The 26,348-nt window shown below is 43.5% G+C and overlaps 2 pseudogenes across 2 annotated transcripts in view; one reads left to right on the top strand and one right to left on the bottom strand.

Moving 5' to 3' along the window:
* Nucleotides 1-6,524: 6,524 nt before the first annotated feature.
* LOC308435693 (histone H2A.Z-like) lies at nucleotides 6,525-6,977 on the top strand (annotated as a pseudogene). Its single transcript has one exon. The product of its transcript is annotated as a histone H2A.Z-like (transcript).
* A 3,571-nt stretch (nucleotides 6,978-10,548) lies between these two features.
* Nucleotides 10,549-26,348, bottom strand: part of LOC308435628 (large ribosomal subunit protein uL6-like) — a 41,208-nt pseudogene continuing 25,408 nt past the window's right edge. The window contains exons 3-5 of the transcript in view: nucleotides 17,880-18,002; nucleotides 12,015-12,704; nucleotides 10,549-10,667 (exon numbers count right to left, since the gene is read on the bottom strand). The product of the transcript in view is annotated as a large ribosomal subunit protein uL6-like (transcript). The remainder of the gene's footprint in view (nucleotides 10,668-12,014; nucleotides 12,705-17,879; nucleotides 18,003-26,348) is intronic.

Below are 26,348 nucleotides of genomic sequence, written 5' to 3'. Positions count from 1 at the left end.
TTCTGTTAGTGATGCTTGCGTCTATGACTCCTGATCTCTTTCCTAGGTTTTCTATCTCCTGGGCTGTCTCCTTTTGTGATTTCTTTATTGTTTCTAGTTCCATTTTTAGATCCTGAAATGTTTGGTTTAATTCCTTCACCTGTTTTCTTGTTTTTTTTTTTTTTTTTTTTTAAATAATTTTATAAAGAATTTTTGTATTTTCTCTTTAAGGGCTTCTACTTGTTTATCTGTATTCTCCTGTATTTCTTTAAGGCAATTATTCACGTGCTTCTCGATGCCCTCCATCATCAAATGAGATATGATTTTAAGTCCAAATCTTGTTTTTCTGGTGTGTTGGGATATCCACTACCTTCTATGGTAGGTTGCCAGGCTGTCTTGGTTTCTGTTGCTTATGTTCTTGTGCTAGCCTCTTGCCATCTTGTTATCTGTGATGCTAGTTAATCTTATTGTCTCTGGCTGGAGCTGGTTCCTCCTGTGAATGTGTGGGCATGTGGGCTTAGGTGTGAAAACGCTCCTGTGGTGTGTGCTCAGTTCTCTGCGGGTAGGCTGTGAGTCCCTATGGCAGTGGCCTGGTTCCAGCTCTGGGTGCAGATGGGTGTCGGAAGTGTCTAGTCTCAGGCAGTATCATGATACCTGCACCCCGAGAGTAGCAGGTGGTCTCTCCCAGGATAGTCAGTGGAGAGAAAGTAGGGACTCACCTGTGGGCTCAGAAAGGAGAACGCTCCTGGATGCTTAGCTCTCTGTGAGTCAGGATGGTAGTGGGTTAGTTCTAGCCCTCAGCCTCTTTCTAAATGCTAAATCCAGTGCATGCTGTTAGTCCAGAAGGTTCTCCCTTGACTCCACAAGCTAAAAGAGCTTGCCTTTACCCAAAAGAAAGTGATGCAGTCCAATGACTACCAAATGTTCTTCATCCAGGGGATGGCCATGCCCTATACTTTTTGACTTTCTCTCCATATTGTACCACCCACCTTTACTCGTGATTGTACTTTGATCTGAAATGTCCTGTGTTACAGGATATTTGGTCACAGTGTGAACCCCAAGAGTGTGTTTTTTACTGAAATACTTGTTCCTAGTTGTGGTGTGTCTCAGCCTTAGGGCACATCTTTAATTCCTCTGGATTAATCTTTAAACCCTGAGTACATACTTTCAATTTCAAACAATGAGGGTAAAGTTAGTTTGTAGAAGGAAGAAGCATCCATCTTTGAAAGTGATGTCTAATCGAGTGGCAGACAAAATGACAAATCTGAGAAAGATTTGACAGAAGAGGATTTGCCCCACTGTCATTAGGAGAGGAAAAGGAAGCTATCTGAGAGGCAGTTCAGAGAGAGAGAGAGAGAGAGAGTTGTAAAGAGACTGATTGCAAAGTGGACAAACTAGACACAGGTGAAAAGAGAATGAGTCAGAGAGTGAGAAGGAGAGGATGATTAAAACATATTGCCAAAGTTAGTCTGAATTGCTAATTTGGGAGAGGCTGAAAGAGAAGCAGCTAGATTGAATCAGTTAAGCTGGAGAGGAGCTGGAGCCAGGGCAGCTGAGTTGAACCAGCCAGCCAGAGCTCGGGAAGAACTAGAAAGGGTGAATGTATTCAGCAGTAAGTCTCAGAGGCTGAGACATTTTAGGCCCAGATTTGATTATACTGAGGCTAGAAGCTTCCAGGACTATGCCTAGGTTAGCAGACAGAGGCAATAAGCCTTCTAGACTACAATTACTATAGTAAAATAATATTACCTTTTACAGTCTTGCAAAGGCTTGTTTGCCAGTTGGCAGGATTTAGGAGAAACATTTGATCTTGAGGACCTAGGCAATGGGTTAATCCCCTCCTAGATTGCTGGACTGTGAAGGAAAACTAGAGACCTGTTGGAGCCACTCTCCAAGGATATGCCGTGGATATCTGGCGCCTTCCACAATCTTTCTTCTTGTCCTCATGATGTGAGAACTGTATCTTCTGGATCACAACACTCTGACTAAGCACAAGCCCCAAAACAGTGGAGCTAGGCTAATGAAATCTGAACCCACAGCTAGCCAAACAAACCTTTCATTCTTTCCCTTTTTGTTCTCGGGTATTTGGCTCATCAAAAAACATCTGACACTATCTGTGTGAGTTGAGGCCAGCCTGGTTTATGTAGCAAGTTCAAGAAGAGCTGGAGCTACATAGTGAGATCCTGTCTCAAAAACAAGCAAACCAGACAAGCGGGAGAGGATCATTTACTTAATGTGTTTAAGACAATTGTAAACATATGTTAAGTGCTCAAAGTGATAAGTGCTTTAGCACACAAATAAGTTCATTGAATCCTCAAAAAGAGACTTACTGCAATTTGAAAAAACAAATTCCACTTTCTTTATACACTCAGTGCATGTTTGACCAGGTGTGTGGGTTTCTTTGTTCACATTCTGTTCTCCATTGGACACTAAGTATCCTCAAGTTCGAATCAGTTATCTCATAAACAACCTGAGCATCTGTTAGGGGCTCAGTTCCAAAAGTCTGTACCTTCACCATAGACCTCAGTCATGAGTTCCAGGTTGTCAGTGGTGTCTGATTGACCAGATAAAAAGCAGTTACTATGATCTTTCTGAGTTGAATCACTGGCTAGAACAGCTTTTAGAACATAGGGGTACACTTAGTTACCATCTGTTTATTACAGAGTGAATCACAGTACATACTAGCCTTAATGCCACCTATACTCCAGAGGCTGAGGCAGGAGCATTGTCAGTTACAGGCCAGTCTGCTACAGAATAAGACTTAAATGAAGTGATACTAAGGGCATGGTCTAGAGAGTTCTGGGTACTGGAGCCTCTACCTGGCCTCTAGCACGGGAAATGGTCCCTAACCTAATTTTGATTGCCTCTAATTTTCAACCTTTTTCTTCTTTCCTCATCATATTGGCAATTTCAACAGTTATTTATGCTCCTCTTCCCTTCCCTCTTCCAGAGAATAAACATGGGGCTAATTTATCAAACAATTGTGTTTGTATGGTGTGCCGATGCACGTGCAGGCATGTTACACGGAAGACACGGAAGACACGGAAGACGGGTGTCTATCACTGTCAGCCTGTTTGCAGCTTTTTGGCTAGGCTGGGGGCCAGGAACTCCCAGAACCTCCTGTCTCCATCTGATTCCCACGTAACTGGAGTCACAGGCAAGGATACTGCAATACCTAGCTTTTCACATAGGGATTGGAATTCCCATCCTCCTACTGGCAGGAAAGAGCGCTTAATCCATTTCACCTCTTAACTTCCTTAAATGCCTAATCTTCTAATTGTAGCTCAAACTTCCTGGTGACTCTCTTCCACAAAGGGTCTTATCAAGAGTTATTTCAATAGAATAAGAGATGTGCCCATCACCCAGGAAATTCCAAAGGGCTAGCAGCTCCACAGCAGGAACTTAAGACAAGAACCAGATAGCGGAAGGAAACGTTATTTTATTACTTCTGCTACCTAGCTCAGGAGCTCCATGCCAGACTAATGAAAGAAAACCAACACATTTAAAAATTATGTGATACTTTATAATGTGCTAAATCATAACGGGAGAGCTAGGTGGTGGAGGAAGGGGATGAAGGAGGAGTGGGGAAAAGGAACTTCCTTTGCACAGTGGATGGCTGAGGTGCAGGGCAGGGACATGCCAGAGAGGACTGGAATTTTATAAAACAAAATAATAAAAATAACACTTTCTTATTATCTCCATTTTACAGGCAAGGAAACCTGGATATTAGGTTTTAATAAGTAACTTAATTATGTTCCTCTCCCCTTTCCAGAGGATAAAAGTGGGGCTAATCTTTTAATTTAGGAAATAACCAGGTCACTGAGCAGGTAGTTGGTATTGAAGCCCAGATTGTATTTGCCTGAAAGCTGGCAGTGAGGGTCTACACTGGGACACAGCATGGGTACAATGACCACTGCAAATAGGACCATCCCCCACCTTTTGATTTTCCAACTTACTGATATTTATTTGGTCACTGGCTGTGATAATTCATAATAAGAAATGGATATCTGTTTTTTTTTTTTTTCTCTATTTCCTGACATCTCAGATACAAAGGGTCTCAGGAAAATAAGGTTTCTTTGTGTGTGTTGATCAGGAAGGGCTATTAGATTGCCTGGAAAAGGGGGCTGGCTGTCAGCAGCTGCTCTAGAGGATCAAGACTTCAGCTTAACCTCTGTGGAAAGGCCGGAGGTTGATTTGGCCGATAGTTCAATAAATAATGATGCATAAACAATAAAGCACCATTCAAACAGGACAGGGTTCAGAGAGCTTTTGGTTTGTGAACTATTGCGGTAAATATTAAAAGAATGGCTTATCCCTTCATCAGCCCCCGAGGTCTCATTCTGCGGACGCCACTCTAGTGTGGAACTGTGACACCAACTCCATCATTCAGTCTGCAAACCACACTCTCCAGGCTGTTTCCTTCCCAGGTGGTTCACTCCACCCACCCTGCTGCTTCTGTCCTGGGTGGATATGACCGCCCTGACATGTTTCTTTTTTCCATCACCCAGCACAGACATGACTCCAAAGCCTGGTAGCTTTTCAAGCAGGTTTATATATTAAATTCTCAATCTACAAACTCTCTACACAATAAGATTACACCCAATGGGCAATGATACAAACTGCCCTTCTATATGAGATAAAATGACCTATAGAAATCCTTAAAAATATTCATATCTACCTATTGCCAATTACGACCACCTAGATCCTCCTTCTTGAGCTCCATCTTGATTTCTCCAAATCTCCTCTCCACCTCCTGCTCCACTTCTTGACTTTTCGCTGCCTACCTCTCTAATGTCCAATCATATATCGCAGTGAACACATTCAGGAACAAAAACAGAGGCAGCTCTAAGGACAGGAGACCCCTGCTCTGGATCCTTCTAAACTTCATGCTATATTTCTTCTCTTGGCTGTTCTACTACTTCCTGGTTGTTGGCTTTGTTTTTTAGACCTGGAACACACTATGTAGAGCAGGTAGGCCTCATTATTACAAAGATCTGCCTGTCTCTGTCTTCCAAGTGGTAGAATTAAGGGCCACCAGACATGCCACCAAACTGAGCCCCTCTCCTTTCTAACAATCCAGAGAAGATAAGCAGGTTTTTGGGGGAGATTCTGTTAATGGTTCTAATAACTGACCAAATATGAGTAGAGCTTGGAGGGGACCTTCAGTTTTTGGCCCCTTGGTGACAGTACAGGCACAACCTGGAATATCTGATTAACAGTCTTCTGAGTTAGGACTTGAACTGAACACCAGCTGAACTACTGCTGGGAGTGGGAGGAATTCTACACTCATTTAGTGGCCTGAAGTGTCACTATAGTCATGGAGAAGTTACTCTTCTGTGAAGTGTCCCTGCCCTTCACCTCTGCCGTCCACTGTGCAAAGAGAGCTTTTTTCTCCCATTCCTTTATTCTCCCCCCCCCAACTGCCTATCTCTCACTTCTGCATAGGACTAGTTGTGGCTGTTGCTGAAAATAGCCATCTCAAAAGCTGCAGAGTGTCCCAGCCTTCCCAGAAATCCTGTTTGTGGCTGAGAAAGAAATTAGAGAAATGACACCCTTCACAATTGTCACTAATAATATAAAATACCTTGGTGTGACCCTAACCAAGCAAGTAAAAGATCTGTATGACAAGAACTTCAAGTCTCTGAAGAAAGAAAACAAAGAAGATCTCAGAAGATGGAAAGATCTCCCATGCTCATGGATTGGGAGGATAAAAATAATAAAAATAGTATAAGTGGTCATCTTGCCAAAAGCAATCTAGAGACTCAGTGCCATCCCCATCAAAATTCCAACTCAATTTTTCATAGAGTTGAAAAGAGTAGTTTGCAAATTTGTTGGGAATAACAAAAAACCCAGGATAGCAAAAAAATATTCTCAACAATAAAAGAACTTCTGGGGGAATCACCATTCCTGACCTCAAGCTGTATTCATCAATCGTGATAAAAAGTGCATGGTATTGGTACAGAGATAGGCAGGTAGATTAATGGAATGGAACTGAAGACCCAGAAATGAAACCACACACTTATGGTCACTTGATCTTTGACAGAGGAGCTAAAAACATTCAATGGAAAAAGAACAGCATCTTCAACAAATGGTGTTGGTTCAACTGGCAGTCAGCATTCAGAAGAATGCAAATAGACCCATTCTTATCTCCTTGTACAAAGCTTAAGTCCAAGTGGATCAAAGACCTCCACATAAAACCAGGTACACTGAAACTAATAGAGAAAGTGGGGAAGAGCTTAGACCACATAGCACAGGAAAAAATTTCCTGAACAGAACACCAAGAGCTTATGCCCTAAGATCACGAATAGACAAATGGGACCTCATAAAATTGCAAAGCTTCTATAAGGGAAAGGACACTGTCAAAAGGACAAAATGAAAACGGCAACCAACAGATTGGGAAAAGATCTTTACCAATCCCACATCCAATAGAGGGCTAATATCCAGTACATACAAAGAACTCAAGAAATTAGACTCCAGAGAATCAAATAATTGTATTAAAAAATGGGGTACAGGCACAGTTTGAATCGCGGTACAATGGAGGAGTGGGCTCCAGGATCTCGCTGAGCATCTCCCTGGTTTCATCTCGTCCTCGCTTGTCCGAGCTTCATCTCAGTCCAAGATGGCTGGCGGTAAGGCTGGAAAGGACTCCGGAAAGGCCAAGACAAAGGAGCTTTCCTGTTCGCAGAGGGCTGGCTTACAGTTCCCTGTGGGCCATACTCATTGACACATGAAAAAATCTAGGACAGCCAGCCACACATGTGGGCTGGACTGCTGATGCAGCCATCCTGGAGTACGTCACCGCAGAGGTACTTGAGCTGGCAGGAAATGCATCACACGGCTGTAAGGTAAAGCGTATTACCCCTCGTCACTTGCAACTTGCTATACACGGAGATGAAGAATTGGATTCTCTGATCAAGGCTACCATTGCCGGCGGTGGTGTCGGCCCACACATCCACAAAGCGCTGATCGGGAAGAAAGGACAACGGAAGACTGTCTAAGGATGCCTGGATTCCTTATTATCTCAGGACTCTAAATATTCTTAACAGCTGTCCAGTGATGGTGATCACAGTGGACTGTATCTCTGTAAAAAACACAATTTTGTCTTTTTGTAGTTCCATTTGAGCAAGTCAGAGGCTTAATTACCCTTCCAACTAACCAAATTTCTGTATTGGAGTCTTATTATTTAAGTGTTACTGTGTCTTCAAAGAAGCTATTGATTCTAAAGTAGTGGGCTTTGATTGAGTTGACATTTTTAGAAAAAACTGTTTGGATTTTAATTGTGATGCAGAAGTTATAGTAACAGACATTTGGTTTTGTACAGACATTATTTTCACTCTGGTGGATAAGCTCAATAAAGGTCATCTCCCCCCCCCCCCAGGGGGGAGATACAGAGCTAAACAAAGAATATGTTCAACATCCTTAGTCATCAGGGAAATGCAAATCAAAACAACCCTGAGATTCCACCTCACACCAGTCAGAATGGCTAAGATCAAAATCAGGTGACAGCAGATGCTGGTGAGGATGTGGAGAAAGGGGAACACTCCTTCATTGTTGGTGGGATTGCAAGCTGGTACAACCACTCTGGAAATCAGTCTGGTGGTTCCTTAGAGCATTGGACATAATACTCCCTGAGGACCCAGCTATACCACTCCTGGGCATATACCCCAAAGATGCTCCAACATATAACAAGGACACATGCTCCACCATGTTCATAGCAACCTTATTTATAATAGCCAAAAGCTGAAAAGAATCCAGATGTCCTTCAACAGAGGAATGGATACAGAAAACGTGGTACATTTACACAATGGTGTACTACTCAGCTATTAAAAACAATGAGTTAATGAAATTCTTAGGCAAATGGATGGAACTAGATGGAAATATCATCCTGAGTGAGGTAACCCAGCCACAAAAGAACACACACGGTATGCACTCACTGATAAGCAGATACTAGCCAAAGAGCTCTGAATACCCAAGAAACAATTCACAGACCTTATGAAGCTCAAAAAGAAGGAAGACCAGAATGTGGATGCCTCAGTCCTTCTTAGAAGGGAGAACAAAACATTCATGGGAGGAAATACAGGGACAAATAGAGGAGCAGGGATTGAAGAAAAGATCAGAGACTGCCTCATCTGGGGATCCATCCCATATGCCGACACCAATCCCAGTCACTACTGCTGATGCCCAGAAGTGCTTACTGACAGGAGCCTGATATGGATGCCTCCTCAGAGGCTCTGCCAGAACCATAGTGATACAGATGAGGATGCTTGCAGCTAACCATCAGAATGAACATGGAGACCTCAATAAAACAGCTAGAGAAAGGACTAAAGGAGCTGAAAGTGTTTGCCACCCCATGGGAAAAAAACCAACATCAACCAACCAACCAACCCTTCCCAGAGCTCCCAGGGACTAAAACACCAACCAATGAATACAAATGAAGAGACCCATGGCTCCAGTTGCATATGTAGTAGAGGTTTCAGTTGCATATGGCATTGTCTGGCATCAATAGGAGGAGAGGCCTTTGTTCCAGTGAACGTTCATTTTCCTAGTGTAGGGGAATGCCAAGGTGCTGAGGTTGAAATGGGTGGTTGGGAGTGGGAGCATCTTCATGGAAGCAGGGAAGGGGGAGGGAGGTAGTGGGAGACGGGGAAAAGGGATAACATTTGAAATGTAAATACAGAGAATATCCAATAAAACACGAGAGAAAACAAAAAACAAAACAAAACAGAGATCCTGTTGGTTTATGTGAAGAATCCCTTTATCCAGCCTGTGGTTTGCTCTCAAGAAGCAAGGCATAGTGTACCCAACTCCTCTCTCTCAGGTCTGTCTTCCCTACCGTCCCTTCCTCCCAAATCCAGCCTCTAGGTTGCTCTGTTTGAATTAGAATAACACATTAGTTTCACAAAACCAAGTTACCACTGAACCCTCTCCATGGGAACTGCCCCGTCCGAACATTTTAAAGTGAAAATTCCTATTTAATCAAATGACTCAAAACCAACAGTGAAAAGTATGCTTTGATATACGTCAGGGCAAAGTGAGGTCAGTTTCCTGTTTCACTTTTTACTGTACTTATGCAAATCATTCTCTAGTGGACACCAAGCTGTTTCCAAGGGTCAGAAAGCATGAGTCATTTCAGTTCTTAGTGGTGCATTTTGTGAAATCCTGTCCACTCAAAAACCACGCAGTCTCTGAGCCATCTGCTCTGGGTTCTCTCTAGCTGCAGCGTTCTGAAATGCTGTGCTGGCTTTCATGATTGTTCATGTGATGCTTCAGTCTTTACACTCGCTTTCCTTGGCTGTTCACTTACAGGCAATGTTTACATCTCCATACTTGCCATCTATTACGTTAGCCTCGCTTTGGAATATGAAGGAATTTGCCATTTATTTTGAGTAACATTGTCTTTATCTACTTGTGTGGGTATTGTACATGCATGCTTGAGTGTGTGCACATGAAAACATGCATGCTTGAGTGTGTGCATATGCATAGGCAAGTAAATGGAGACCAGAGGCTGACATCAAGTTTCTTTCTCCCTTACTTCCCACTTTACTTTTGAGGCAGGGGTTTTCCCTGACCCCGGAGCTCAGAAGTGAGGGTAGGGTCCACCTGTCCCTGCCTCCCAGCAGATCCAAACTGCTGTGTTGAATGCTTATAGGTGCTGGGGATCCAGGCTCAGGTTTCCATGCTCCCGCTGAGTGCACTTCACTGACTGAGCCATCTCTTCAGCTCCTAGATTTTATTTCTGAAAAGTAAACACTTAACTAAAGTGACATTCTTTGTTGAAGCTGAGCAAGGACCGAAGTCACCAGGAAAGGATATAGGAACACACATTCCTAGGTCTACCTTAGAGCTCCTGACTGAGCAGGTCTGTGGTAGTTTAAGGTGGTACTTTTTAAGTGTTTGTTTGGAGTCAGTGCTGCTGGTCAGAGCACAGACAGAACCGCTGGTGCTTAGGGCTCCAAAAGACCCTGGAGGAGAGTTTCTGCTTCAGTTACAGGTCTGCTGGAACCCACTCAGAACATCTTAGTCTGAAGAACACTCTTCAGAAGCTCTGGCTGCCTTTCTCAAATACAGCACCATGGCAGCCACAGATAAGAAAACATTCTTCTTTTCCTTCCCTCCTTCCCTCCTCCTTCCCCCTTCCTTCTTCCTTCCTGTCCCTCCGACCTAGCCTCTAGGTTGCTCTGCTCACATATTCAAAAGAGAAACTTGACTGCCACCGTCCAGACATCACTGAGCATCTGTGTCAGCTCTGATTTCATCAGATCAACCCTAGGGTACAGAGTCTGTTAGTCCAAATATGGCATGAGGGGAGCATCAGGGAGGCCACAGTTCAAGAAGAAAGGTGCTGGGTCTGGCTGCGAAACCAGTAGTATTTACTACATCACCTGGGCTGCAGAGACAACTGCACTAGAGGAAAGTGAGACTTGGCCAAGTGCATGTGTGTGACACGTAACAAAACCAAGCCTGGAAGTAGCAAGTAAGATGATCCCCCTCCCCCAGCAAGTGACGCAGTGGAATCATTAGCATAAGCCTATTGTATATGCTTAGCAAGTTTTTGAGCAGTTACATCAGTTACTTCTCCATTGTCAGAATATTTACATCAGGGAAACTGGCTACGGGTGGAAACTGGGATTTTTTCTTTTCTTTGTTTTCAAAGACCCAGAATGTAGGCATGGCCTGCTGGGTTGCACCTGGAGAGAATTAATGGGCAGCACAAATCCTGTATTTTGAGTGAGAGGTTACCCCGGTTTGCATTTTCCAGTACTAGCAACCTCAGCTATATTCAGCGGAGGTGGCACTTTCTTGTGGGCATACTTCCACAAAATAAGTCCACTAGTCCTCTACATGTTCTTGTCCGCATATCTAAAGTCAGCTCCTTCTTAATGGCAGACAGAAAATCTTCATTACGACAAGAATATGGCAAGACAAAGCAAGCATACTGTCCAAGTGATCAGGAGGAAAATGTCTTTAAGAAATAATTTTAAAAAGCAGCAGCCAATAAACAAAGTCCTTTTCAGAACATGACTTTCTGGGCAGTTTTCCAACAACGAGAAAATTCGTGTGCAAATAAGCCAAGACATCTTTCTCCACAGTCTCGTGGTTTGGCTTGGATGTCAGCATTCCCATCAGGGACAGTGGCCGGGAGAGAAAGCCACTTCTGTGACTGTAAGTGATTCCCAGGCTGGCCATCGCCACCTGTCATAGGCCTGTTGACGCACCTCCAGTGTCACTCTGGCACTTCTCCACTCATCGTCTTGTCCCATATTTCTTAAGACATACAAACTGAATGTTCTCTACTGACCACAAGGCAGCACTGGGAATTGGAACTGGTGGGCGGGGGAACGTGAAGTGTTTCCATCCAATGGTGCTTTCTGAGCCAGAGAGCCTAAAATAACACAAAGCTATGTCCAGCCTTTCTAGAGCAATCTGGGGGCAGTGATTAATGTGGCCACTGCTTCTATTGTGACTCCAGCATAATTTCCTGGAATATGGTGTTTTCATGAGGATCCCAGGCATCCTTTCCTCACAACAGACCCAGTGTGATGGCTGCTCTTATCTGGGATTTTGAGAAATGAGGATGCAAACAAATGGAGTCCTAGCTCTTCCATCTATGGAGATGAAAGCACTAATGAGTTTTGATAAGCCATCTTCTTCCTTTCTCTTTTAGTTACCTCTCCCCTCCCCCTCAAGCCTATGCAATAGTCATGGAACTTGCACCAATATGTTGCTGTAGGTGCTTTGAGGAACACAGGGGTGTGGGTTGAGGTAGAGAGCACAGACCAAGGAGGCAGCTTCCTCTCTCTCAAAGATAACCTGTTTTCATCTTTTGTTGTTTCCTTAACAATGCATGTTGTTCACAGGAAGCTCATAATCATGTTAGCCACGGATTGCTGCCAGTAGTGGTGAATAAATCATTCTTCCTGCTTCTCTTGAGTTCTGGGAAAGGCAGACACTCGGGAAAATAAAGGAAGCCTGGAAAATTTCCTCTTTAGAATAGTAGATACAACAGACTAACGTGAGATCTGGTTTTATTGTACCTGAAAGTGCTTCCTTTTTCTTTTTTTCAATATCTAAATCTTTTATTGTCCCCAAATTGCACTTGTGATCAGGATCTTGTTTCTGGGGCTCATCAGCTGGCCGCACAGTTTCCTTCTTAGACACATAGATGCCATCCAAAAACTTTCTGATATCCTTGTTTTTAACTGTTGTGGCTTGTGGAATCAGAGCTGCTGAATTTGAAACAAGTTCAGTATCATTTCCTTCAAGGATTAATTCATCCTTCTGGGCTTGAGAGACCGAACAAGCAACACCTGTCCTCATCTGAACCCTGTGGATGTATTTTTCACCAAGAAAATTTGGATTTCAACCAAAGACCCATTTTCCTGAATAACGGCATTGATAGGGAAGTGAGCGTACACAGACCTTATTTTGTAAGGGAAGCCCAGTGTAACACCCTTGACCATGCTCTGAACATGACTGTAGATGGTTCTGACAGTGGCCAGTTTCTTTCTGTTACCCCACCATTTGTCAACATGGAGCCTTTTCTTTTTCTTTCCAAGAAGACTCAGCTCTACATTGATGTGATTGAAGTCTCTCCACAGAGTTCCCCTGGGGCCCTTCACAATGACTGTGCACCCCTTCAGAGTGATGTCGACATTTTCTGGAATGTCGACCATCTGATTGCTGAGAATTGTCTTTATTCTTGCAGTAGATGGGGCAAAGGGAGCCTGAAAGTGCTCTCAATAGAGTAGTGCATTATGTAGTGCAGGCTGTAGAATGCACAAGGCCCTACAATGTGGTCAGGGCAAGTTTTGCTAGTTCTAGGTCCATCTGTGTCTTCTGGGCCAGGAATTTCCTGGAGAAGAGATTCTTACTAATAAAGGAACTATAGAGGAAAAACAGCCAGCTTAGCAGCTTCCCTAAGCAGCCCAGGGAACGGGGGAAGGCAGAACCAGGTATAGAAATGTGAATTCCACCTGACTACTTGGGTTCTTGTCACAGCTCTCAGCCATAGGCTAGAAATACAACTGTGCATATGACTTCTTCATGCTTTGATGTCCTCTTCTCTAACACGGGTACCACACTATTCTCTCCGTGTACTTTTTTGGGATGATAGGAATTTTCTGTTTTTACAATAAGGTCTTGAGAATCCACTGTGTTTTTGTTTTTGTTGTTTTTGAGACAGGGCCTCACTATGTAATGCCTGTAATTTGCTTTGTGGACCAGACTGGCCTTGGATTCACAGAGATCTACCTGCCTCTTCCTTTCATATTCTGGCATTAAAGGTGTGCACCACCGCTGCCTCACCTAGAACTCACTATGAAGACCAGATTGGTCCCAAACTCATAACAGTTCTCCTGCTTCTTCTTCTCAAGTACTATACATATTAAAGTTAGTAATAGTTGTGAAAAGATGTTATAAGCATCAGACTACATCAAACATACTAATGCTTTGTATTTGTTTCTCTTAAGATGGTCTAACTCTAGATTACACTTGATTGAACATGTAGTTTAATGGGTACTAGAGTACGATCTTTTGGGAGGAAGGGGATAACTTTTCTCAGTGTTTATGTCACCAGCATTTAGAACAGTGCCTGATAAAAAAGGTATACAGAATGTAAGTATGACTGTTTGGCGGCAGCTTGGAGCATTCCCAGAGCTACCTCTTGAATAACTCATGAACTCACCTTCTGAGGAGTTCTTCCACCTCTAATTCAATTACCACTATATTATTACAGCTGGCAAGGTCACTGTGTGACCCTGAAGCAGCTGTAGCATAGGGAGTTGAGTAAAGTCCTGTCCCACTCACTTCTCAAGAGAGTACTTCCTATTTTTCTTCTGTAAACTCTATTTCAATTATGTTGAATGCAACCACAGACCATTCACTGGTAACTTGTAATACTGAAGTGGAGTCATGGGAAAGGTACTATGGGGTTCCAGGACCCAGTAGGGCCACTAAGACAGTCTCTATCCCAGGCTATGGGCCTATTGTTGGGCAATCCTTCCATGTGCTCACCTAGATGCACATTCTGCCAGAAACTCTGCCTAGATGTGAGGTGCTCATTACTATCTGATACTCAGTCCATGTAATGAAGCAGTGTGTGTGTGTGTGTGTGTGTGTGTGTGTGTGTGTGTGTGTGTGTATGTGAGAGGGGGGAGGGAGGGAGGGAGAGAGAGGGAGGGGGGAGGGAGGGAGAGCATGAGTGTGTACATGGTGTGTGAGCATGTGAGTGTGTGTGTATGTTCGAGTGTGCATGTGAGTGTGGTACCTATCTGTCTTGTGCTTCAATTACTAATGTGGAAGTTGTGTTTTAACATGAATAGCAATGTCTTCAGACATGGATCGTGCATAGACTGTAGTGTCTGAGGGCACTCACAGTGGGAAGTGAATGAAGAAGAGAAAGTGAGAGTGTGATGAATGACGTGCCACAAAACGCAACAAGGGAGAGAGACAGATGAAGTAACAGTCTAGTATCTGATGAGTTACTACAGGAACTCTGAGGAAAGGCCAGTAGATGTGTCAGGCAAGATGAGTCAGGAGGAGAGCTGGCTGAGGTGAACAGTCTAAGAAGACAAGCCTTCAGTGGCTAGACATCACAGTTTTCCACTGAGGAAACAAGATACCCGAGCTAACCAACTTCAGCAGGCAAAGGCTTATTTTGGCTCATAATGTCAGAGGCTTTGGCGCATGGTCACACAGTTCCATTGTCTCTGGGTCATAGTGAAGCAGAAGACAACAGTGGAGTAAAGCTGTGTGGGTCATGGAGGTCAGGAAACAGAAGGAGGGGATTAGGGATAAGATAAATCCTTCCCGAGCAAGTGCCCAGTGACCTAGTTTGTCCATCTGAGTGTCACCCTCTAAAGTCTCCACCAAAGTCTGAATGAATCAGTTCATCAGTCTATTAATTAGGTCAGAGTCTTCATGATCTGATGTCTTCAAAAAACTCACCTTTAAATATGGCTATACCAGGGACCAAGCCTTTACTTAAACACAAAACATTTGGGAGAACACTTCAGATCTAAAATACAGAATCAAGTTTAATGTTGGGTAACTACTTCACTAGAATTCAAGGAGAAAATAGGGATAAATAGCCATTTAGATAATGCCTTGGAATTGTAAGAAAAAACATTTGATAATCCACAGAAGGTCATAGATTGAAATCAGAGAGCAGAAACCCCAAATAGGTATGTTATGCAGCCTCCACTCTAGAGGGCAGAGGAGGAGACTGGCATGGTAAGAGTGGTGATCTGGGACTGGGGGCAGAGGACTTGGAAGCACTAAGAAAACTGACTGCGGTGCCCAGACCTGGTGGAGTAGACTTGAACAACTTCAGAGTGCCGAGTGACATATTCTGAAAGGGAGAAGCTTGTAACTATTTCAGAGGTAGGAGCTATTTCACTTATAGGTCAAGGTGGTGGCCAGAGACTCGGGAAAGAGAAGGAGGAAGATGTAGGGTGGGGGTGGGTGGGTGATCTGATTGGGTGATAGGGGCTGGTGGGTGATCTGATTGGGTGATGGGGGTGGTGGGTGATCTGATTGGGTGATGGAGGTAGTGGGTGATCTGATTGGAGAAGGAACATGGAAGATATGGAAGAGGCCATGAGTAGACAGGGCCATGAGTAGACAGGAGGGCATAGTATTGTTGAAGATAACAGTGTGGGTAGATCAGATGGAGTTCAAAAGATGAGGCAGAAAGGAAGAAACCTGTTTCCTGGTGGCTTAGAGATGGTTCTGAGGAGTAGAAAATCCTGCCCAACACCCTTGTCAGCTGAAAAGAGGGGAGGCCTGGACCACACCATTGAGAAAGACTACCGGTGCATTCCTTGTGAATTTTGGTTTCATTTCTTAAAAACTTATTTAGTTTTTTATAAAAAGGTCATATATTCAATGATTTAAATATTAAGAGAACTAAAGAGGGATAGAGTCAAAGTCTTTACTTCTTGTGGGGAGCCGAATGCGGACGCCATTACAAGATGGCGCTGGCTCCCTCGCGGTTTGAGGTAAACAAGTCCATATATAGTAATGCTCTTGTCAGCTAAGGCACTGCACCCTGCTCATGCGCAGTACATAACCTATCTCTGGCCAATCCCGAGGCCTCTGGTGTCAGCAGACTGGTGACAACCAATCATGGCAAGCTCCGTATGCGCTTCTCCCTATATAAGCGAACAGCTAGGGTAGTTCGGGGCCCCTCGCTTCCTGCTCTCCCCTTCAACCAAGAGGCTCCCATAATAAAGTGTGATCTGAGAAGAATCCTCTGGTGGTGGTCGTCTTTCCTCGCTGGTCAAGGAGCACGCCGCAACTTCTCCCTGTCAGTCTAGCTCTGCCTCTCTAGTGGGGGAGGGGGTGGTCCACCACTTTAAGTTTCTCATGATACATTCAAAGAGTTCAAGTTGTGTAGATATAAGGAATCATGAATACATACATGCTCCTTCAGTTTACATGGGGATGGGGATGGGGCGATATTATTCTTGAGCCTTTTACACAACTGCAGGGGCTTCTTTTTTTGCATAAAAGCAGGGGTTGGTCTGGAGATGGCCCAGAGGTTAAGAGCACTGACTGCTCTTCCAGAGGATCTGAGTTCAATTCCCAGCAACCACATGGTGGTCTATAACCATCTGCAAATTCAGTTCCCGGGAATCTAATATGCTCTTGTAGATTTTGTGGGCACCAGAAACACAAATGTGCACAAACACACATAGAAGTGCACAAGCATACACTCATACACAAGAGTTAAAAAAAAACAAATTAAGAATTAAACAATAACAGAATGGGAACTGTCACCCCAGGGCTGTTTATTAGGGAGGAACTCACAGACTGGGTGGTTTATTCATATGTAGTTTGTTCCTGCCCATACATATGTATGTATATATCTTTAAAATTCCTTCCCAGGAAGAGAGGAAAGTTCTCTTTTACGATTCTGCCAGAGTTCACTCTGGCGAACTCTTAAGTTTATTGGGCTTCCTTACAGAACTTAGTTGAGGAGTTACTCACAGGGATGTGGGAACTTCTCAAATCAGCTGTTCTCAGAGCCTTACCCAGCAGTATGGGGGCAGGTAGAGCTCTTTGTTCTAGTTTTCTCTGGGCCTCTAGACTCTTATATTTGCCTTGGATATACTCTGGCCACTCCTCCAGACCACACGCAGGGTTGCCGGTGCTGAGAATCTCATTTGACACACGTCCACACAGACAAAATGATATTATCATGATATAGTTACTGATCAGAGGTTCCAGTTAACGGGGAGATTGGCAAATATTTTCTGTAGAGATCCTGGCGGTGAGCTTAGTGCTGCCCACTGTGTGGATCCTCTCCACTCCGGGTGATGACGTAGCGCACTCACTGTGTGGATCCTCTCCACTCCGGGTGATGATGTAGCACACTCACTGTCTGGATCCTCTCCACTCCGGGTGATGACGTAGCGCACTTACTGTGTGGATCCTCTCCACTCCAGGTGATGACGTAGCACACTCACTGTCTGGATCCTCTCCACTCCGGGTGATGATGTAGCGCACTTACTGTGTGGATCCTCTCCACTCTGTGATGACGTAGCGCACTTACTGTGTGGATCCTCTCCACTCCGGGTGATGATGTAGCACACTCACTGTCTGGATCCTCTCCACTCCGGGTGATGACGTAGCGCACTTACTGTGTGGATCCTCTCCACTCCAGGTGATGACGTAGCACACTCACTGTCTGGATCCTCTCCACTCCGGGTGATGATGTAGCGCACTTACTGTGTGGATCCTCTCCACTCTGTGATGACGTAGCACATTCTGTGTGGATCCTCTTCACTCCGGGTGATGACGTAGCACACTCACTGTCTGGATCCTCTCCACTCCGGGTGATGACGTAGCGCACTCTGTGTGGATCCTCTCCACTCCGAGTGATGACGTAGCACACTCACTGTCTGGATCCTCTCCACTCCAGGTGATGACGTAGCACACTCACTGTGTGAATCCTCTTCATTCCGAGTGATGACGTAGCGCAATCTGTGTGGATCCTCTCCACTCCGGGTGATGATGTAGTGCTGTGGAAGCAGGTGCGGGAAATATGAAACAGCAAACATGATTGTGGTCCACGAAAACTTTTAAAAATAGAGACTAAATTTGAATTTTACACCCTTTTACAAGTATAACAAGATAGGCCCAGCAGGATGGCATGCACATTAAATCCCAGAACTCAGGAGGTAGAGGCAAGTAGATCTCTGTGAATTCGAGGCCAGCTGGGTTTACAAAGTAAGTCTAGCACAGCTTGGGCTATTCCACAGAGAAATCCTGTCTAGAAAAACCAAAAACGTCCTACAATTTAATCTCTTGAGGGAGAGGCTTTTGAAACCCTACCTTTTCCTGAGGGCTTAAGGACAGAAGGTAGTCAATGGTTTCTGCAGTGCTGGTAAGTGACCCTTGCTCTAGTGAATGACCCCACCCCTGGTCATGCAAATGCCTCTGGTCAGATGCACTGCCCTTATCCCCATAAGACTGTGTTCTCTCTGACAGCATCACTTGCCCCTAATTCTTTATGTATGACTGAGGCTAAGAAACATCTCAAAAAAAAAAAAAAAAAAGTTTACCATCCCTTTCATTTAGGTAAACGCAGACCAAATCAACCTTGAGAGTTCGTTCATCTTTCCCCATTCTAAATGGCAAAGACAAGGGCAACCGACAACAAATTCTGGAGGGGATGCAGGGGCAAAGGAAACCTTTAGTCATTGTTGGTGGGATGGCTAAGTGGTGCAGCCTCTATGGAACGTGGTGTGGGGAATTCTCAAAAAGCTAGTATGGCCCAGTTGTACCTTTTCTTGTCATATTTCCAAAGGACGTGGTATCCTACATCATAGATGTTCACTGGCACTCTGTCCCCAATAGCTATGACATGGTAACAGTCTAGATGTCGTTCAAACGACAAGTGGATAATGAAAATGTAGTACATATATAATGTGGATTCTATTCATCTGTAAAACAAAAACAAAACAAACCATGGACTTTTCAGGTACATGTATGGAACTGGAAGATAATAGTGAGTAAGGCAACCCAGACCCAGAAAAGCAAATGTTGAGGCTCCTGAGCCCAAATCTTCAGATGTGAGCACCTGGCCTGGGGTGACCAGAAGAGCCTTTTACTTTTAAAGTTGCTTGTAGTTCTTTCTGTAAGCATCAGTTCAGTTCAGGTCACGTAATGTACTTCATTTTAAGCATCAAACTTCTTATAGTTAAACCTGTTTTTCTTCTTTTACAAACAGAAATAGTTTGATTTTATTTTCTGAGTACTTGATTGATTGTATACTGATACAAAATGTTCAGGGAAAAAATATATATTTAGAATCCTATTCCCAGGAAGACCCAGTCTTTACATGTGTGTTCCTATTTTTACCTTATTATCTTCCCTTGATTGTGGACATTTTTTTCCTTAGCCTGTCTGTGCAGATAGAACACAACTCAACAAGCAATGAGGCAGTTTCTCTAAATTAGGCAAGACATCCCAGGATGGGGTGTGGGTTATAAGAAAATGAAAGTGACGAGACAAAGACCCACAGCAGAGATGTTTCAGGTTCGGTGAGCAAAGAAGAGCTGGCTAAGGAGACACACAAACTGAGGCCTGAGGGACAGGAAGGGGTGATTCAGGCAATGGCCTGGAGAGAATTACAGACAGAAGGAGATCAAGTCAGCCTGGATAGGATAGGAAAAGGAAGTTTTACTTTTATTTAGAAAGAAATAGGAAGCCAACAAAGCACTGACTTTATCTGACTTGTCTTTTGAAGGAAATGATTTTAGTTGACAGCTGCTGGATGAACCCAGGAGCCTGGTGTGTAAATTTAATGAAATGACTGCTTCATGTATAAGAGAAAGATGTTTTAAAATTATAAACAGGAAAGGGAGGGGGGGAGAGAGGGAGAGAGAGAGGGAGAGAGAGAGAGAGGGAGAGATAGAGAGATAGAGAGATAGATAGATAGATAGATAGAGAGAGAGAGAGAGAGAGAGAGAGAGAGAGAGAGAGAGAGAGAGAGAGAACAGCCATCTGGAAGGGTCCAGAGTGGAGAGAGAAAGAAGTAGACTGAACATGGCCAATAGACTGGATCTGGAAGTGAGAGAAACAGGGGCAGAGGAAAAGAGAGAGGGAGAGAAAGGGCATAAGTGAGAGACACAGACAGTGGAGGAGACAGAGAGAGACAGAGAAAGTGTGGTCCAAGTAGCAGGGTTCTAAGGAAAATGAGTAGCTGAGGAGAAGGAAGCCCACAAGCTGAGCAAGTTCAGGGTAGGGAGACAGAGAGAAGGGCTAAGATGCATGGATTGTGAAGTGTACTTGTGACGCGAAGGAAACATGGAGGTCAGCGTGTGTTCCGGATGCTAATAGGCACCACAGATAACCTTTTGTCTCTTCTGCCTTCTGGTTTTGAGAAAATGGAGTTTTAAACCTGAAACCCTGTTGAACTTCAGAAAAGTAATTGCTAAAAAGTGAACTTTTGATAACTTTGGTCTGAAGGTTTGGAGATGTACTTGACGTTTGTTACTGAAGGAGAAGTGTGTCATTGAAAGGCTAACCCTGGGTCAGCAGGCCCCTCTTCATTTGATGCTCAGAAGCATTTCCGTTCAGCTCGGTCCCTGGGCATCTGTGTTGTTGTACCTGTTACACTTAAACTTAGTCTGATGGTGTATTCTTCCATAATTTTTATTTATTACAATAAATAGTTTAGGCAATAAGAGTGATTTTAATGCCATTTTTACATATTGAAAACTGTGCACCAGTAATCTAACATTCTCTAAGCAGAAGAGATACTATTTGGAGGGGGGAAGAGGGCAGCTGGGAGGGACTAGCAAACGTCTATTGCTATTCCCTGTAACGGGAGGGTGGGAAGGGTCTGAGTAAGGCCCAATAATAGAAATAAAAATAAGCTTCAATGAAGCCCATTGTTTTATATTTTAACTAAAGATATTAATGAAAAAGGGAACAAGACCAGCAAAAAGGTTAGCGATTCAGTGAGCTGCCTTCTAACCCCCATAATGGACCTTAGAGTATTTGATTAACTCTGGAGTATTTTTATTGGAAATAACAGTAGAAGTAGGAATAATATTTATTGAGCACTCACTAGCTGTCAACTGATATATGTATATTATGTGCTAGGGATCCTTACTTATTCCTGCTTTACTGGTTAGAAACTTGCCCGAGGACACAGAACAAATGGATATAAATCTGCCATCTATCTGAACCCTAAGTGTGGACATTTTGCAGCACTGCAGTTTTCTTCACATGGTCCTATAGAATGTGAACATCTTCATGCTTGAAAAGTACTTCTAGAGAATTTCCCTGTTGTTCTCTTTCCTCTGTCCCTGTTCTCAATCCCAGAAATCTCTTCCACCCCTTCGTGTGCACAGGTGCTCTGTTTCCCTGACCATAAGGATGCCAGTGCAGAGCGGTAAATACTCTAGAATGCTTCTGTTGTGGAAACAAAACTGTGCCCACACACTGAGTCTGTTGCTAGGTGTGGGTGCTTGGTTGATCTCTAGAAGAAGATATCCCTTTTGTTGGGACAGCTTAACAGGACTGTGATTTTCTGGGATAAAACTTAGGCTAATTTGAAATGAGAAAACTGATAGAAGAGGAGAGAAGCAACACCCTAATGAGTCTCCTTCAGTAGAAAAGCACTGGTTGATTTCTTGGGAAAAGCTCTGTTAGTTTGTTGTTAATACATTTTCTTTGTCCTCCTCTAGATCTGGCACCTGGGCCTTTGAGGAGAAGAGGGAAGATGGGCTCAGTGTTACCAGTGAAACTACAGGTGCCAACAACAAACCAGACCCAGGAGAAGAGAGGAGGGCCTCCTTGGAAAGGGGCAGCCTCAGGAGACCCAGACAAACAAGGCTTTCATACTTTGTCAGAAGTTAATTAACCTTTACAGCTTTTGGGAAGAAGTGTACCAATGCTTGGAGCAGATCTAGCAGAAAGAGCCTCCAGGAATTGTTGTGAGGTAGTAACAAATCTCTCGGGAGTCCTATGGAATATTCTGGAAGTGAATGGATTTCCTGTGTCTCTGAAGGATGAAGGTTTAAGAAATTTAATTTTGTATGTTGGATAATGGTGCAGTGGGGTGCAAGGTGGGCTTACAGTACGGTCAGGAATCTCATAGGACTGCAATGGCAGGAAATAAGAAACAGTATGAAATGCAAGAAGGTTCTGTGGTTGGGTTTCTCCCACAGGAGAAAAATCCCTGCACCATTTCTTATGGAAATAATATGCAAATTAGCATTACGTAGTTGCTTAGAGAAGTTTGATTACCTCATTCTGGCTTCAAGAGGAATTGGGGCAGCAAAAGGGGAATGTTTGTCAACAGCCCAAGGTTGGATTTCTTCCAGGGGAAACAAAAGGGTAAATTTTCTATCAACCAAATGCCATGGTTTTATTGAGTTCTTCAAATGCCTTACTGTCTCCCTTCCAGAACGTATATTAAAACTAAAAGAAACCATGAGATGGTCAAATTATAATCCATAAACAAAGTGAAACACACATGGAAAATTCTGTTACTTCCCCCTTCCTTTTGCCCTTTCTTCCCCGTTCTTGGCCCAGAAGAGTGAAGTGAGGGCTTAGATTTCCCTGCAGACAGTTTTTATTGTCATCTCCAGCCATTTCTCTGAGTCTAGCCTTTTTTTTTTCTTACAACTTTATTTAAAAAAGAGAGATACATGTACAGAGTTTTAAAAGCATTTTGGCATAAAACTATATGAATATATTTTGTCAGTACTTGATTCTTTTACAGGTTTGATAGCATGCATTAAAATCTTACTAGTTACCATAAGCATAAAGTACATGTAGAAAAGAATGTAACATGGAAACAGTTTTCTTGGTATGTGTAGATTAAACATAATGATTTTTGAATACCAAAAATTGCCACAAGGCTATATTCTTAGCTTTGTATTATTAATGATTTAAGGTCTAGGTGTACCACACTCTGAGAGGGTGCTATACACTTATTTATTTATTTATTTCTAAGAAGGACTGAGGCTTTCACTTTTTGGTCTTTGATTTTTTGAGCTTCATATGGCCTGTGAGTTGTTTCTGGGGTGTTCAGAGATTTCTGGGGCTAGTATCCTATTATCAGTGACTGTATATTAGAGTCTAGGCTTTGAATCCATCACTTGGGAGTGATAGGGAGCATCTGCCTGAGGTAGGTAAGAAATGAGACACAGCGCCAGGCAGAGGGACCAGCTGCTCACAGGGTCACCTCCTCCTCACTTTCCTCCAGCTTTTCCCTAATTCAACCATAGGGTCAGCAGCTTCTGTCCATTGGTTAGGTGCAAATATCTGCATCTGACTCTTGTAGCTGCTTGTTGGGTCTTTCATAGGGCAGTCATGATAGATCCCTTTTTTGTGAGCACTTCATAGCCTCAGTAATGGTGTCAGACCTTGGGGCCTCCCTTTTGAGTAGATCCTGCTTTGGACCTGTCACTTTTCCTCAGGCTCTTCTCTATTTCTATCCCTGCAGTTCTTTCAGACAGGAACAATTATGGGTCAGAGTTTTGACTGTGGGATGGCAACCCCATCCTCCAGTTGATGCCCTGTCTTTCTGCTGGAGGTGGTCTCTACAAGTTCCCTCTCCCCACTGTAGGGCATTTTACCTAAGGTCCCTTTCTTTGAGTCCTGAGAGTCTCTCACATTCTGGAGGGTCCTCCCAACCTCCTATATTCTGAGGTTGCCTGTTTCCATTCTTTCGGCTGGCCCTCAGAGTTTCAGTCTTTCTACCCCACCCAATACCAGATCATGTTCCCCTACCCCCCATTTTCACCCCTATCCCCTTTCCCTCCCAGGTCCCTCCCTTCCTTCCCCCTTGTGGTTGCTTTTTTTACCCTCCCAAGTGGGACTGAGGAGTCCTTCCTTGGAAAGGGCAGTTCTTTTAGCCTTTACCATTGTTTTACTACTTCCTTCAACCTTATACATCTTAGCCCAGCCCATATCAAGGTTGTAAAGTATTCTGTAGAAACTTTAAGAACATACCACTCTTTACAGAGGATTTCAAGTCTATTTTATTACAAAGTTCCTGAGCTACTGATGCTCCCAAGATGACCAAGATGATTCACGACAGTTTTTAATCACCTCCATCTCCTGTTGATTTCTCAAGTTCATAAGAATCAGATGTTTGTTAGGTAAGTGTGAACAGGACATTGAGCTATATTTGAAGTTGACACTCCTTTTCAAAATACAGCATTTGTCCTTGATGTTATTCCCACTTTGTCATTGTGTAAGAGTATATTCACATGAATGAGGGGTTGGACCACTCACACATTTTCAGAAAAAGTAGCCCTAGGAAGTCACTGTTAGGGTGGTGCATTATCACATTTTTTGGTATGTTGTATCAGAAAATGGTTCAAACAGTGGATTTCATGGCATCTTCAAGGGCACTGATCAAAAGAATAGCAGGAGGCAGGGAGCTCTTGGGTATCATTGCTTCTGATTGAGATGAACTGAAAGTATAAAATACACAGCAGCTTTCAAGGCGGTACTCTCCTCTCCAAATGTCAACTAATTCACAGGTTTTCTAATATTCATTTCATGGTGCAATGATGTTATTTCAGACCTAATAGGGTAAATAATATGCTGTCAGCATTAATTTCACCTGCTCTGTTACTTTCTTCATAGAGATAGATCTTGAGTTTTTGTCTCTGTGACAAAAAAGGAAGGATGACTAATTTTGGTTCCCAGCTGTTGTAGTAAATATTAAAAAATAGAACAGGTTATCTCTCTGCTGACCCTGAGGTCTCACTCCTCAGACTTGGTTTTAGTTCGGAGCCACATGCTCCTCTGGCTCCCAGTCTGAGCCGCCACCAGCCCAACTCCTCCGCTTAACTCCCTTCCCTGGTGGTTTTCTACTGCCTATTCTCTGCCTCTGTCCCGGGGTGTTTCTCTACCCCAAATCCCACACAAACACAACTCTACAGCCCGATAGCCTTTCATACAGGTTTATATATTCAACTCTCAATCCACAAACCCTCTACACAACAAGATTGCATCAAATAGGCAAAGATATAAACTGCCCTTCATATAAGACGCTAGACCTATAAAATCCTTAATGTTCATAGCTTTTTAACACCAATAAATATCACTTGGGTCTAGCTGGTCCTTGGGAAGCTCCATGTTGCCACGATCTTCCCTTTCCGTTGTCTCACCTCCTCCACTTCCCAACCTCTGACCTCTCGTCCTCTGACCTCCTCTGCCCTCTCTACTTTCCTAGCTCCACCCAGTCACTGGCTTTCCTTTATTTTACTAATTAAAATGGGAAGGTTCAGTTGGAGTCATGTGACTAGGCAGCCCTTCTTGAGGAAGTGGAATTAACATTAAAATACTAACAGCTTCAGAACAACCTACACGAAGCTTCACAGCCTTGGTCGGTTGGATCTGTTTTTAGATGCCAGACAAGACAGAATACCATCATAGCAAGGCCATGATGTAAAGGAAGTTGCTTTCCTCATGGCAACTAGAAAATATAAAGAAGTAGCAGGCAGGAGCTGGGCTAAGATTTTAGCCTTCAAAGCCCCCAGTGATACACTTCTCCCACCAGTCCCCGCCTTTCCCACTCCCAACAGCCCAAGTCCCTATAGTGTTAACTTTCTATTGGATGATACTACACTAGGGTAGATTTAGATAGCACTTGTCAGATAGGCTGATCTTTATTCTCAGACTTACAGAGTCTAGTTAGAAACTCTGGTAGGACCTGAGTCTGGTAGCAAGGCCTGGGAGCTAACCTGATTCACACTGACATTATACTTCTTCACCAAGGAAGGGACATGCTTGCTGAGGAAGGGAATGAGATCTGGAGCTCAAGAGAAGCTTAGTCACTCAGTGAGCAGTTTGATGACAGCCTATGATTCCCACTTCAGACAAATAGCTTGCTGATATTTCAAGTTGCCTTTCTTAGGCAGAATTGGAAGACATTATCAGGATATGTGTTTAAACTCTCCACAGGAATGTAATGAACATAAGCCCCATGTTAGAAGTAAGTGATACACAGATCCAAAATCAGTGTAGAGAAAACTAAAACCATGCTGAGTCAAAAAATAAACAGTCTAGGTCCCAGGCCAGGATGACTGGCTGAGATAATTTGTGGTGGGATAGCTTTGGAGTTTCAGCCTGCTTGGCACCAAAAGGTCTTGATCAACTCGAGCTGCTTTGCTATATAGTCCAGGAGCCAGTTACAACTGCTACATAACTCAACCTCAGCCATTCTGAAATTCCTCATTATTTTTCATTCATGTATCAACATGTGCAAAACCATTAGTTTATAACAGAGCACAGCATGAGCCACACTAAACATCTTTTAAAAGTGTGGTTGATGAGTAATTCAGAAATACTGTGACTGACTGCTTTGTATATTTTCCAAGTTAAAAAATGTT

Source organism: Micromys minutus, assembly GCF_963924665.1.
Source record: "Micromys minutus genome assembly, chromosome: 23".
NCBI lineage: Eukaryota > Metazoa > Chordata > Mammalia > Rodentia > Muridae > Micromys > Micromys minutus.
Note: the sequence above shows the minus strand (reverse complement) of the source record. Positions and strands in the feature narration are given on the sequence as shown.